General features: G+C 29.0%; 1 protein-coding gene and 1 long non-coding RNA gene across 3 annotated transcripts in view; one reads left to right on the forward strand and one right to left on the reverse strand.

Moving 5' to 3' along the window:
• LOC142332967 (uncharacterized) overlaps positions 1 to 12,320 on the reverse strand; it is a 211,714-nt gene that overhangs the window by 84,789 nt on the left and 114,605 nt on the right. For both annotated transcript variants that reach the window (XR_012758458.1, XR_012758459.1), the window contains exon 2: positions 8,072 to 8,216. This is a non-coding gene — a long non-coding RNA (uncharacterized LOC142332967). The remainder of the gene's footprint in view (positions 1 to 8,071; positions 8,217 to 12,320) is intronic.
• The window catches only part of LOC142332966 (uncharacterized), a 233,063-nt gene that overhangs the window by 61,309 nt on the left and 159,434 nt on the right, over positions 1 to 12,320 (forward strand). The window lies entirely within an intron of this gene.

The raw sequence follows: 12,320 nt of genomic DNA on the forward strand, positions 1-12,320 counted from the left end.
TTTCTGATAGACTAGTTTATAAGAATTGCTTTATGAATGAACATACGTAACAGGTTGTCTGTAAAGTTTCCTCTGGATTATTGAAATTCCTTTTTTTTAGTTGACAATTTTGAAGAAAACGTAATTTATTATAATCCCAAAATTATAAGGTTCCTTCATATCATATTATAAGTTGTGGTCGAACCTAAAATTTATTACTTCATTATGATGTTAAACGTGTAGAATCGAATAGGATAGAAAGAGTGATGTGTGCGTCATAGAGATCAACTTACCCTTTTGCATTACAAACTGTCATTCCACTGATAAATTCCTGCTATCTCTCCCTACAAATTCACGACGTAATTTCTAGACAGTTCTATCTATACTAATCATACCTGTGCCAATAAATTTAAAGCATAGTTATTCATTTAATAAAAACGGAAAAGAATCTAGACTCTAAAACCTATCAATTTTTTATAATACCTATCCAATTTCATTTTTTTTAACAAATTCAAAAAAAAATCTGATGTGAACACCACATGACTTCCTTGTACGACTATTATATTACATACACACATTTCTTTAAAATGAAAATTACGTAAAATTTTATTTCATTAATAACTTCTGATATTTTTTCATATATTTTTTTTAATTATTATTGAACTATTATTTATCGTAAATTTTTTTACATTCAGAGGTTAATAATTATTAATAAATCAATACAATTAAACTAAAAAAAAAAGTTAAAAAATAGATGAAGTCTGATTAGAACTGATGTGCGTTCCCCTTGTAAGATCCAAATATTTCATTAATTAATATTTTATTTGGCCATAACTCTGGAACCAATGAAAATAAGTACCACTTATTTTATATAGTTGAAAAGCTCTTAATGAGGGCTTATTACTGCAGTTAAGAAAAAGTCAAAAATCCAATTTTTTTTGATTTTGGACTTTTTTGGACGCTTTTGGTTCACTCGATTGCAATCAAAATGGGAGATGCACAACTAGATGTTAACAACAGTTCTAAATCCGAAATTTCAACATCCTACGGCAAATCGTTTTTTAGTTATGCGTAGTACGTGCATACGTACGTATAGACGTCACGCCGAAACTAGTCAAAATGGATTCACGGATGTTCAAAATAGATATTTTCGTTGAAATCAGAAAACCGAAATTTTTCGCCATCATAATACTTCCTTTACTTCGTACAAGGAAGTTAAAATGTAGAAAAATGAAATAAAATCGCATCTTTTTACTACTTTTCAACTTTGCTCGACTTCACCTCCGTAATAAAAAAAAAAAAAACGCAAAAATATTCTAAAAATACGCAGTTATTAACTGTTCAATAGCACATTAATTTTTAAGTCATTCTATTCCAATTTGAGTTCTTTTGAAGTAAAGATATTCGTTATTACACAACTGCCCGTAAAGGAGTGTAACGTATTTATAATGTACGCATGTTTGTTCAGTCGTAGCAGCTCGACGGCTCACCGATTTAGATATATGACCCCGTGTTGGAACTCTTACTTTACCGGAAGTGTTACAGGCTACATAAATATGTGTATATATATGCAGGCGATTTAAAAGGAATGTGAAATAATCAGGAAACTGATACTACAGCTTGAAATTAGAAAAAAGGTTCATACAAACATACGTATATCCGAAAACCTTTTGATATCAAGTTACGGCTAGCGAAAAATTTCCCGCGGGTTTCAGTTTCCCCGGTAAAATTTCAGTATATTAGAGGTAAACTTGATGGTTACTTATGTTTTTTTGGCCCGAGAAATTGAATAAAACAGGTTCTAGGACTGTATTTCCCGTAGTATTCATGATATCCAACTTAAAACAAAAATTCGGTGATGAAAAACATTTTTTTAGGTTTGAAGTACAAGACCTTTGTTAAATGACTAATAAATGCGTAAATTTTATTCTGAGAAAATTGATTTTTTTTGTCTTCAGTCATTTGACTGGTTTGATGCAGCTCTCCAAGATTCCCTATTTAGTGCTAGTCGTTTCATTTCGGTATACCCCCTACATCCTACATCCCTAACAATTTGTTTTACATATTCCAAACGTTGCCTGCCTGCACAATCTTTTCCTTGTACCTGACCTTCTAATATTAAAGCGACTATTCCAGGATACCTTAATATGTGACCTTTAAGTCTGTCTCTTCTTTTAGCTATATTTTTCCAAATGCTTCTTTCTTCATCTACTTGCTGCAACACCTCTTCATTTGTCACTTTATCTACCTATCTGATTTTTAACATTCTCCTATAGCACCACATTTATAAAGCTACGCTCCAAACATATACTTTCAAAAATCTTTTTCTGACGTTTAAATTAATTTTAAACAAATTATATTTCTGACTGAAGGCTCGTTTCGCCTGTGCTATTCGACATTTTATATCGCTCCTGTTTCGTCCATCTTTAATAATTCTACTTCCCAAATAACAAAATTCTTCTACCTCCATAATCTTTTCTCCTCCTATTTTCACATTCAGTGGTCCATCTTCGTTATTTCTACTACATTTCATTTCATTTTGGTTTATACTGTAATAATTTATAATACGATCGGTCAAAAAGGAGTGTATTTTGGGTGTTTGTATATTTGTTCCACCATAGCAGCTCAACTGCTGAACCGATTTAAATATACAATCTCGCGTTGGAATCCTTACGTTACTGGTAATTTCATACGCATATGACTCACGGTCATATTTTTATATATAAAAAATTTATATAATTTTTTAATCACGGTCATATAATTTTTTTATATATAAAAAAATTATATATATATATATATATATATATATATGTTTAAATAGATTTAAAAACTTTTAAAACAAATTTATACTATTTATGAAACTGTCACCCTCTTTAACTACCCAATATTAAAGAGCAAAGTTTGTCAGCAATTTTTTTTTTAAGCATGCGTGTTTTTTTAAATATTTTAATATTTTTTATGTTTTTCAAATACTATTCAATAATGATTTACATTATAAATAGTTTATATAGAAATTAAGAAAAAAAACATTTAATTTATTCTGTTTTTAGTTTATAAATAGTAAATATTCCTGATGGAAACAGCCGAATACTTAAAAAAAAAAAAAAAAATGAAAAAATAAGAGAAGTTGATATATTAATCTTTGAAAGGAGTATCTTTAGAAGATTAACCCGTTTTCCAATGATGTAAAGTCAACTTAGGCAAAAAAAAAAAAAAAAAAAAATAGTTAAAAAGGATATTATTCATAAAAGTTTAGAAAGTGTAAACGCATGAATGCGCAATAGTTCTACCTGGAAGAAGTACTGGCACAGTTAATATAGCACAACGGAGGGGAAAGTATATCGCTACAGAGCATCGTACCCAGGAAAAATACAGTTGCCGAGATCGAGTAACCCATCTTCCCCTCCGTGTGTCAACTAAGTTTTCCAAACTTTAATGAATAATATTTTTTTTTTTGTTCTTTAAAAAAAAATTCAATAAAATGTAATAAAATTGTTTAGGTTGGCAAAATATTGGATGGTGAATAAAATAAGTTCATTCTTAATAATTAACTTTTATTATGAAGTAAATAATTAAGTTTCAAACTTATCGACAAAAATACATCGTCAAGAATTAAATAGTTATGTTTCTTTTATTTACTCAATATATTCTAAGTTCCGCTGTGTTGATTTACTTTCTTTTTAAACGTATTCTTTGATAAATATTATAAAAAGAGAATGAAAAAATAAAAATCGACAAAAATTAAAATATTATTTGCTATTTTTTTATAAAATCCGTTAGTTACTATCCGATATCTAATTAAAATCAAACTCTATTTAAACTATAATTCTATTCACAAAATTTTAATTAAAAAAAATCTTATGTGAACACCATATAACTTCCTTGTACGCCAATTAAATTACATATACACATTTGTTTTTAACGAAAAGTACATAAAATTTTATTTCATTAATAACTTCTGATATTTTTTCATATTTTTCTTTATTGTTATTATTGAATTATTTTTAACGTATTTTTTTTTTTACAATCAGAGATTAATAATTATTAATAAATCAACATATTTAAATTAAAACAAAAATGTAAAAAAAAGGAAATGAAGTTTGATTCGAACCGATGAGCCTTCCCCTTGTAAGATCCAAATATTTCATTAATTAAACTTTTATTTGGCTATAACTCTGGAGCCAATGGAAATAAGTACCACTTATGATATATCGTTGAAAAGCTCTCAATTAGGGCTTATTATTACACTTAAGAAAAAGTCAAAAATCCAAATTGTTTTGGTACTTGGGTTTTTTTTGACACATTTGATTCTATCGATTGCAATCAAAAGGAGAACTTCAAGATATCTAGCTTCAAGATGTTACAACAGTCCTAAATCCAAAATTTCAACATCCTACAGCTAATCGTTTTTGAGTTATGCGACTTACATATGTACGCTCATACGCACGTACGTACAGAAGTCACGCCGAAACTTGTCAAAATGGATTTAGGGATGGTCAAAATGGATATTTCCGTTGAAATCTGATAACTGAAATGTTTCGCGATCACAACACTTCCTTTACTTTGTACAAAGAAATAATTATTATTAAAAAAATTAAAATAATACGATTAATGATTTAATAATGATTAATATATTTAAAAATATATATATATTTTTTTAATTTATAAAATATATATCTATTATTTGTTTTTAATATCTTTAAGAAAATAAGAACGTTTAGTAAATAGTTAAAGTGGAGCAATGCATTGCATAGAACAGAACATACAGGGGTAGACCACCCTTGCAAGCAGCACTCTTATAAAAAATCAATAACACAGCTGGGGTTGAAAAATAACACACACACACACACACACACACACACACACACACACACAAACACGCACACATATACATATACTATACACTTGCATAATACACGCTAAAAGCTGATTCATATAACTTTACTAAGCTTACGTCTATCATATTAAAATAAATTTTAAAAATTTTGGTGAGAAAAGTATGACATTAAAAAATGATACATCAGTAAAGAAAAAAGCTCCATATATATATATATATATATATATATATATTACAAGCGGTAAAAAGGGTTAATAATACAATAATAACTAGGTGTCTGAACAGGGCTTTGCCTGGGTGAAGGTAGTGACATTTAAATATATTATTTAAAACATTTTAAAAGTATTATTTTAGCGAATCAAAACGTTATCATTTTTTTTTCCTTTAAGTTCATAAAAACTTATTATTACATGAACGCATTCGTCATTGTCAATATAAACTTATTTAATATAATTATTTATTAAAAAAAAAATTAATATTACAAAACTCCTGATATCTTATAAATCTGTTGTTTATTTTTACTATTTATCAACGAAACTGTTGTATGAGTTTTATTGTTAAAAAAAAAAGAAGAAGGTTTCAATTTGACGCATTGGTTTTTAGGTAGAATTCATAAGAAAGCTACCTATTGTAATGGTGACCATGATTCGACTTTCAGAAAATTTCTACATATCTTCGCGTATCACATTCGTCAGACCCCAAAACTACCGTCAGTTCAAAAGTTTATATATACATTTATGTATATATTTCACTTTCTTGTGAACACGATAACTAGTAATTTTGCGTATAAATTTTAAATATCCTCGAAAGGTTTTTTTTTTATTCAGTACTCATCTAAATTTTGTATTAGCTAATTTTTAATTTTACGGAAATTTTATTGGAATGTAAATCCCCCTCCGCAAAAGCTAACTACTGCACACTTAACAGAATGAGTTTAATTTTTAGAATTTTTTCCAAACAGAAAAATATAAATTTTTCTTAAAATATTAACTTATTTAATTAAAAACCATCATTTTATATGCATATATTTTGAGATATTAACGTTTTTTATTTAATATTTTTATTTCTTTTTTTTTTGCAATTTCGCCAGTTATGGCCCACGAAAATATTTTTCTTCAGATTTACTTTTTATTTTTTTCCAATATTCTTTCAATCATTCCATGTTTGGACGTTTTTTCTTCTGACCATTTCACTTTGATCTGATTCGTTTATTTCTTCACCGTTTCAAACTCAACTTCGTGTATTTTTTTTTTAATAGTTTTCTCTTTCATTTTCTATTCTTGGATCCCTAGATTCTATAATTCTTTCGTCAGTTATTGTAGATAAAAGTGGTTATTTGTTTATTCCTAGAGTTTAACAAATATTTGTTTATTTAGTATGTGTTCATTCATTTTTTACACAAGGTTCCAAAATTTCATCTCTCCTTCTACTTATCCCGATGTCCTTTAATTCTTCATACAGTTTTCGGTTGGATTTCAATTTGTATCCTTCTGTTGTTTTCTTCGGGCCTAGTTTTGTCTCACGTGTTCTTTTTACTTTATTTAACGATTCCAGGTCGGTAAGTTATAAGTTTCATTTCCGTATAGCATCATTTCCTTTCTCACAACTGTGGCACAGTATCTAGAGTTAGTAGTTTTTGAAATGTATTTCTTATTGTAAATATCTTTGGTCAGGAAACGTAATTTTCCAGTTTGTTTTCTCTCTCTTCTATTTCCGCTCTATCCGTATTGTTGTTATATTTGTTTCCCCTAGATATTTTAAATTAGACATCACTTTAAGATTTCCATATTCTGTACTAATTTTCTTATTAGGGTAATTTTTGACGATAGGCAAATTACATATTTTGAAAGGATTTCAAAGGAATTTTTCAAGGAATTCCAAAAATAAAGATTTTAAGAATTTTAATATTTTATTTAATAATTTGTATATAGTAACATACTTACATATTTCTGTTACAGTTAAAAAAATCCCTTTCGGCACGCCGGAAGGCGGAGATAGATTTCACTGGTGCCAAGTAAGGAATAAAAAATATTTCCACCTTAAAGTTAAGAAAAACTTCAAATTTACTCAATACGACAATGGCTGCGTGTGAAAAATGTTTCACATGTTTATCATACGACAAACCCAGTCTTCTTACAATTACCAGCAACATTTTGATCATCCCTTGCCGTAAGGGTTGGTCATATCAAAACTTGTTTCAGATAAACGTTTTAGGTAATGTTTAGAGGACTAACGACCACTTTAAACAGATTCGATACTGTGCCTACTAACGGAGGTATGATTCTTTTTTGTCTTCGAAACCCAATTTTTTTCTACCCCCTGGATCAGCGGTATGAAAAAACTTTACTTAGATAAGTTTTAGGCCCTTATCAAAAAAAAGTAGGAACTTTAAATGAATTCGATATTTTCTTTAATAAGAAAGTTATAGCGATATTTTGTTTTTTCAAACCCCCCATTTTCACCCTCATGGTCCGACTTTGCTCATTAACAAACTCCACCGAGATTTTGAGTCGTTATATTTTATGTATCAATTTGAAAGTGACTAACGCAAAATTACGGCAGTTATCGTGTCTACAAGAAAGTGATAAACAAGATATAAACTTTTGAACTGACGGTGGTTTTGGGGATGTGAAACGCGAAGATATGTAGAAATTTTCCGGAAGTCGAATCATGATACCCGTTACAATAGGCAACTTTCTTATGAAATCTACCTAACAGAAAACAGATTTCTCGCATACATTGTTAGGAAAGTAAGTAATATAGAACTGTAATAATAACAGATAACCTGTCATTTTTGCATACCTTGTTTTCCAAAACTGATCTAAAAAAAAGTGAAATTTGAATGCATAATTAATAATATCCATTAAAGACCATTAACAGTCAATCTCCGTGGCGAAGTGGTAGCATCTTAGCTTTTCAACTAAAGATCCTGTGTTTAAATCTCAGTCAAGCACGGCATTTTTCATACGTTACAATAAATCCTCTTCCTTATCCCACGCACAAGCTTCAAGCTTATGTGGCGATATCATCAAGCAAAAAGGAAAAAAATAATTTTCTATTTTGTTCTTTATTGTGATTTTAACAGGTTAAATGACATTACCGGATTATTTAGATTTTCATTAATTCGGATCACGTCCAGTCCATTCGAATGATAATACTGCATATTATTTCTTATAACAAGATTCTCAAGCGCAAAAGTGATTATAATGAATTCACAGAAACATAAAATTATATTTCTAATGCACTTCTTTTTACCTGAATATTCAATTAGGAGGATGTGTTGCGGTCGTTTATTTGTTGAGTGGCTCTGTAAATCAGAACGACTAAATTGATTTTCCTGAAGTAGGTTATCAAACTACTCGTTTCAATCACGTGTATAATACAGCTTACGTGACGATACCTGAAACAATAAAAAATTAAAAGAAATTGTAAATTGTAGAAATCGTTTTTACAGAAAGAAAAACGCTGATAACAAAGTTGTATATTTCTGGCATCGGTTATTTATTCTTTTAATAGTAGAAAAAAATGAGATACGAGTATGAAAAAAATTACCTAAGGTTTAGTTTTTGGAGTGGAGGTAATTTATGATGAATTTTTATTGTAAAATTATCATTATATGTTTAAATAAACCAAAAAATAGTTGAAAAAATAAAAAAAATAATAAAATTCTACTGAAAAATGTATAAAAAATGAAAAGTTAATTTCTCAAACATGGTTACCGTTGATGTGTTAATAAATTACTTGAAAAGTGAAAATTCACCTTACCAGCAAATTAAATGTGTTTTCGCTAGATCTTTCAGTCCTGAGACCATCGTCAGGAGAATAAAATAATATTATAAATTAAAGTTAAAAAATTAAAATAGTCATGACTGTTTGCTATTTATCATTATACTGAATTGAAATAGTAAAGTGTATATCTAAAATCCAAATAAATTATAATGAAATTGTAAACCGTACAGTAATAGTCTTGCTGTGAGCAAGATGTGAATCATCGAATCACCGTGACATGGTTGAAGTGGCAGCAGATTTCAGCTGTTCTTTGCGACAAGCGTATGCCTCCAAAACTTAAGGGCCGAATGTACACTACAATGGTTAGACCCGCACTTACATATGGAGCAAAGTGTTGGACACGATACGACCAGTTTGATCGAGATCTAACGACCGCAGATATGAAAATGTGTCGAATGTCTCTTGGTGTGACTAAGTTGGACCACATCAGAAGCGAACGAATGCGAGGCTCCCTTCAAATAAAAGAGTCAGTGGCGGAGAAAATCTCTCGAGAGCGAAACCATTGGTTCGAAAAGGTTGATTCTCTGCACCCTTCAAGTGTTACAAAAAATATAATGGCTCTTGATATCCCGCCAGTCAAGAAACGAGGAAGACCGAAGAACAGTTGGTGTAGGCAGTTGGAAGATCGACAATTGAAGCATGGCTTGACCCAGCAAGAGAGGGACGATAGAATGAACTCCAGAATGACACTCCGTTCAATAAGACCAAATTGAATTGAAATTTTACTGTTTTACTGCTTACCCTGGAGACTTTTGTCTCACAACAGGAATTATATATCTAATATTAATCATTATGCATATTAATAAAGCAAGGAAGAAGAAGAAGAAGAACAAAACGATACTGATATCAAAAAAAGTAAGACACTACATTTCTATTATCAAAATATATTATTAATTTAGAATTATTTTAAAAAAAATTCATGTTAAATATATGTAATAGACAACAGATATACAATAATAGATAATAAACAATGTTTAAGCGTTCTATATATTAAGAAAGAAAAAAATAAATATTTGTTAAAAACTCTTACCGGCCCGATTTCATTTATTAAAAAATCCCTTTCGGCACGCCGAAAGGCGGAGGTAGATTTCACCAATGCTAAGTAGGGGATGAAAAAAATGTCCACCTAAAAGTTAAAAAAACTTCAAATTTACTCAATACGACAAAGGTTGCATGTGAAAAAAGTTTCACATGTTTAGCATACGATAAGTCCCATCTTACAATTCCAGGAACATTTTGGTCATCCCTTGCCGTAACGGTTGGTCATATCATTAATTGTTTCAGGCAAACGTTTTAGGTAATATTTAAAGGACTAACAACCACTTTAAACCGATTCGATACTGTGCCTATTAAGGGAGATATGATTTTTTTGGTTTTCGAAACCCCATTTTTTCCACCCCCTGGACCAATGATCGGTGATATCAAATACTATAATATATGTTGATATAAAATATCATTCATACAACATGGTTCCCGTTAATTTCATTTTATTCCACCAGATTACTCTTTACATTTCAATTCAGTATGATGATAAACACCAAACAATCATGACTACTGCTTACTCATCTTAATTTTTTAACTTAACAAGACTTTACAAAGATAAGTTTTAGGCCCTTATCTAAAGAGTAGTAAGAACTTTAAACGAGTTCAATATTTTTTACTTAATAAGAAAGTTGTAAGGTTTTTTTTTTACAAAAGCATCCCCATTTCCACTTCCATGATCCGCATTTGTCCATTAACGAACTCCACCGAGATTTTGGGTCGTTATATTTTATGTATCAATTTAAAATGATTAGCACAAAATTACGGCAGTTATCGTGTCCACAAGAAAGTGAAATGTATTTATAAACATTTGAGCTAACGGTGGTTTTGGGGTCTAAGGGGATGTGAAATGCGAAGATATGTAGAAATCTTCCAGAAGTCGAATCATGGTACCCATTACAATAAGTAGCTTTCTTATAAAATCTACCTAACAACGAATAATCATAAAAATTGTATTATTTCTGTAAATGTGATATTTATTATATATAAATAAATTCGGGCTGGTAAGAGTTTTGTTAACATTTTTTTTTTTTTTTTTTTTTTTGCTTATTATATGGAACGCTTAAACATTGTTTATTATCTATTATTGCATATCTATTGTCTATTACATATATTTAACATGTATTTTTTTTTTTAAGAAAATTCTAAATTAATAACAGATTTTGATAATATAAATGTAATGTTTTACCTTTTTTGATATCAGTATCGTTTTGTGAAAAACAGTTTTATTTGTATTACAGAAATTTTTATTTTTTGAGCGGAAGAAATGATATATGCGAGACTTTTACCGTACGGTGTACAATTTCATTGTAATTTTTTTGGATATCACTGCTTTTGTTAGATTATGCTTTTATTTTTATTTTTGATGAATTACAGATTGTTATCTTACTGATTTATTATTAAAATTTATTACTATAGAACAAATAAATTAAATTTCACGGCCAATTTTTTTTTATTGATATTCATATCATTCCCTTCAAACCATATTTTTCTTTTTTAAATAAAACTAGTATAATAACTTTTACGAACTGAAAACTGTGATGTAATATTGCACTTATTACTTTGTAAGCGTAACCTTCGATTTTACTAATCGAATTTATTGCTGTTTTATTTATTCCTTTTTTAATAAAACTTGTATAATTTCTTGTAAACTAATACTTCTATTTTTCTTTAATTAAGTGATGGGAATTAAAAAAGTTGTTTAATCTTCAGTACTTTCATTTTCATAAGGAATTTACTATTAAAGAATCTGTAGTATATTTTCTTTTAAATTTTATTACTTCAAGTACATTATGAATTTTCTGTACGCTACCTAGTATTATCATAAAGTGTAAATGTAAAATATCATTCTAACAACATGGTTCCCGTTAATTTAATTTTATTTCACTAGATTACTTTTTACATTTCAATTCAATATGATGATAAACACCAAACAATCTTGAATGCTTAATCATTTTAATTTTTTAACTTTATTATGTAATATTATTTTATTCTTCTGACGCTGGTCTAAGCTCTGAAAGATCTCGGGGAAAACACATTTAATTTGCTGGTAAGGTGGATTTTCATTTTTTTAATAATTTTTAACAATAAAGCGTTACCCGAGATCCTTTTTTGTGGTTTCTTTTTAATAAGATTTATTTATTTTTTAAAAGATTTTTTTAAATTAAGACAGGAATAAAACATTTTTTCTACGACTTCTTTTTAATAATATTAAAAGTTTAAAAATAAAAAAATCGATATTTTAAATGATTGCTCGATTGCTCCTCTTCCAAATATTGCTCCGTATTTTTTTTTTTTTTTTTAATCATTTGCATACACTATTATGCTTCTTTTTTTTCTAACGAGATGGAGGAACCCCATTTGTGGGGGCTAAGGTAGTTTCGGGCTGGCTAACACAGATTCCGCAAGAAGTTATTAAGTACGTATGTGTACCTGCGCACTACCGACTAAACCTCCACCTATCTTCTTATGCCTAGGAAGACATAAAAAAGAATTCGATTAAAAAATATGCAACCGATAGAAATAACTTTCTGCGAATTTTGGGACCAAATTTAAGAGAAAAAAAAATGGTAAGATAATCATGCACGCATGTACTGAATTTAATATAAAGTGGAGGAGATATGTTTGAAAAATTTTGACAAAATTTATTTCAAAAACTATCTACTCCCCCCTG

This window comes from Lycorma delicatula, chromosome 12, assembly GCF_047948215.1.
Source record: "Lycorma delicatula isolate Av1 chromosome 12, ASM4794821v1, whole genome shotgun sequence".
Taxonomy (NCBI): domain Eukaryota; kingdom Metazoa; phylum Arthropoda; class Insecta; order Hemiptera; family Fulgoridae; genus Lycorma; species Lycorma delicatula.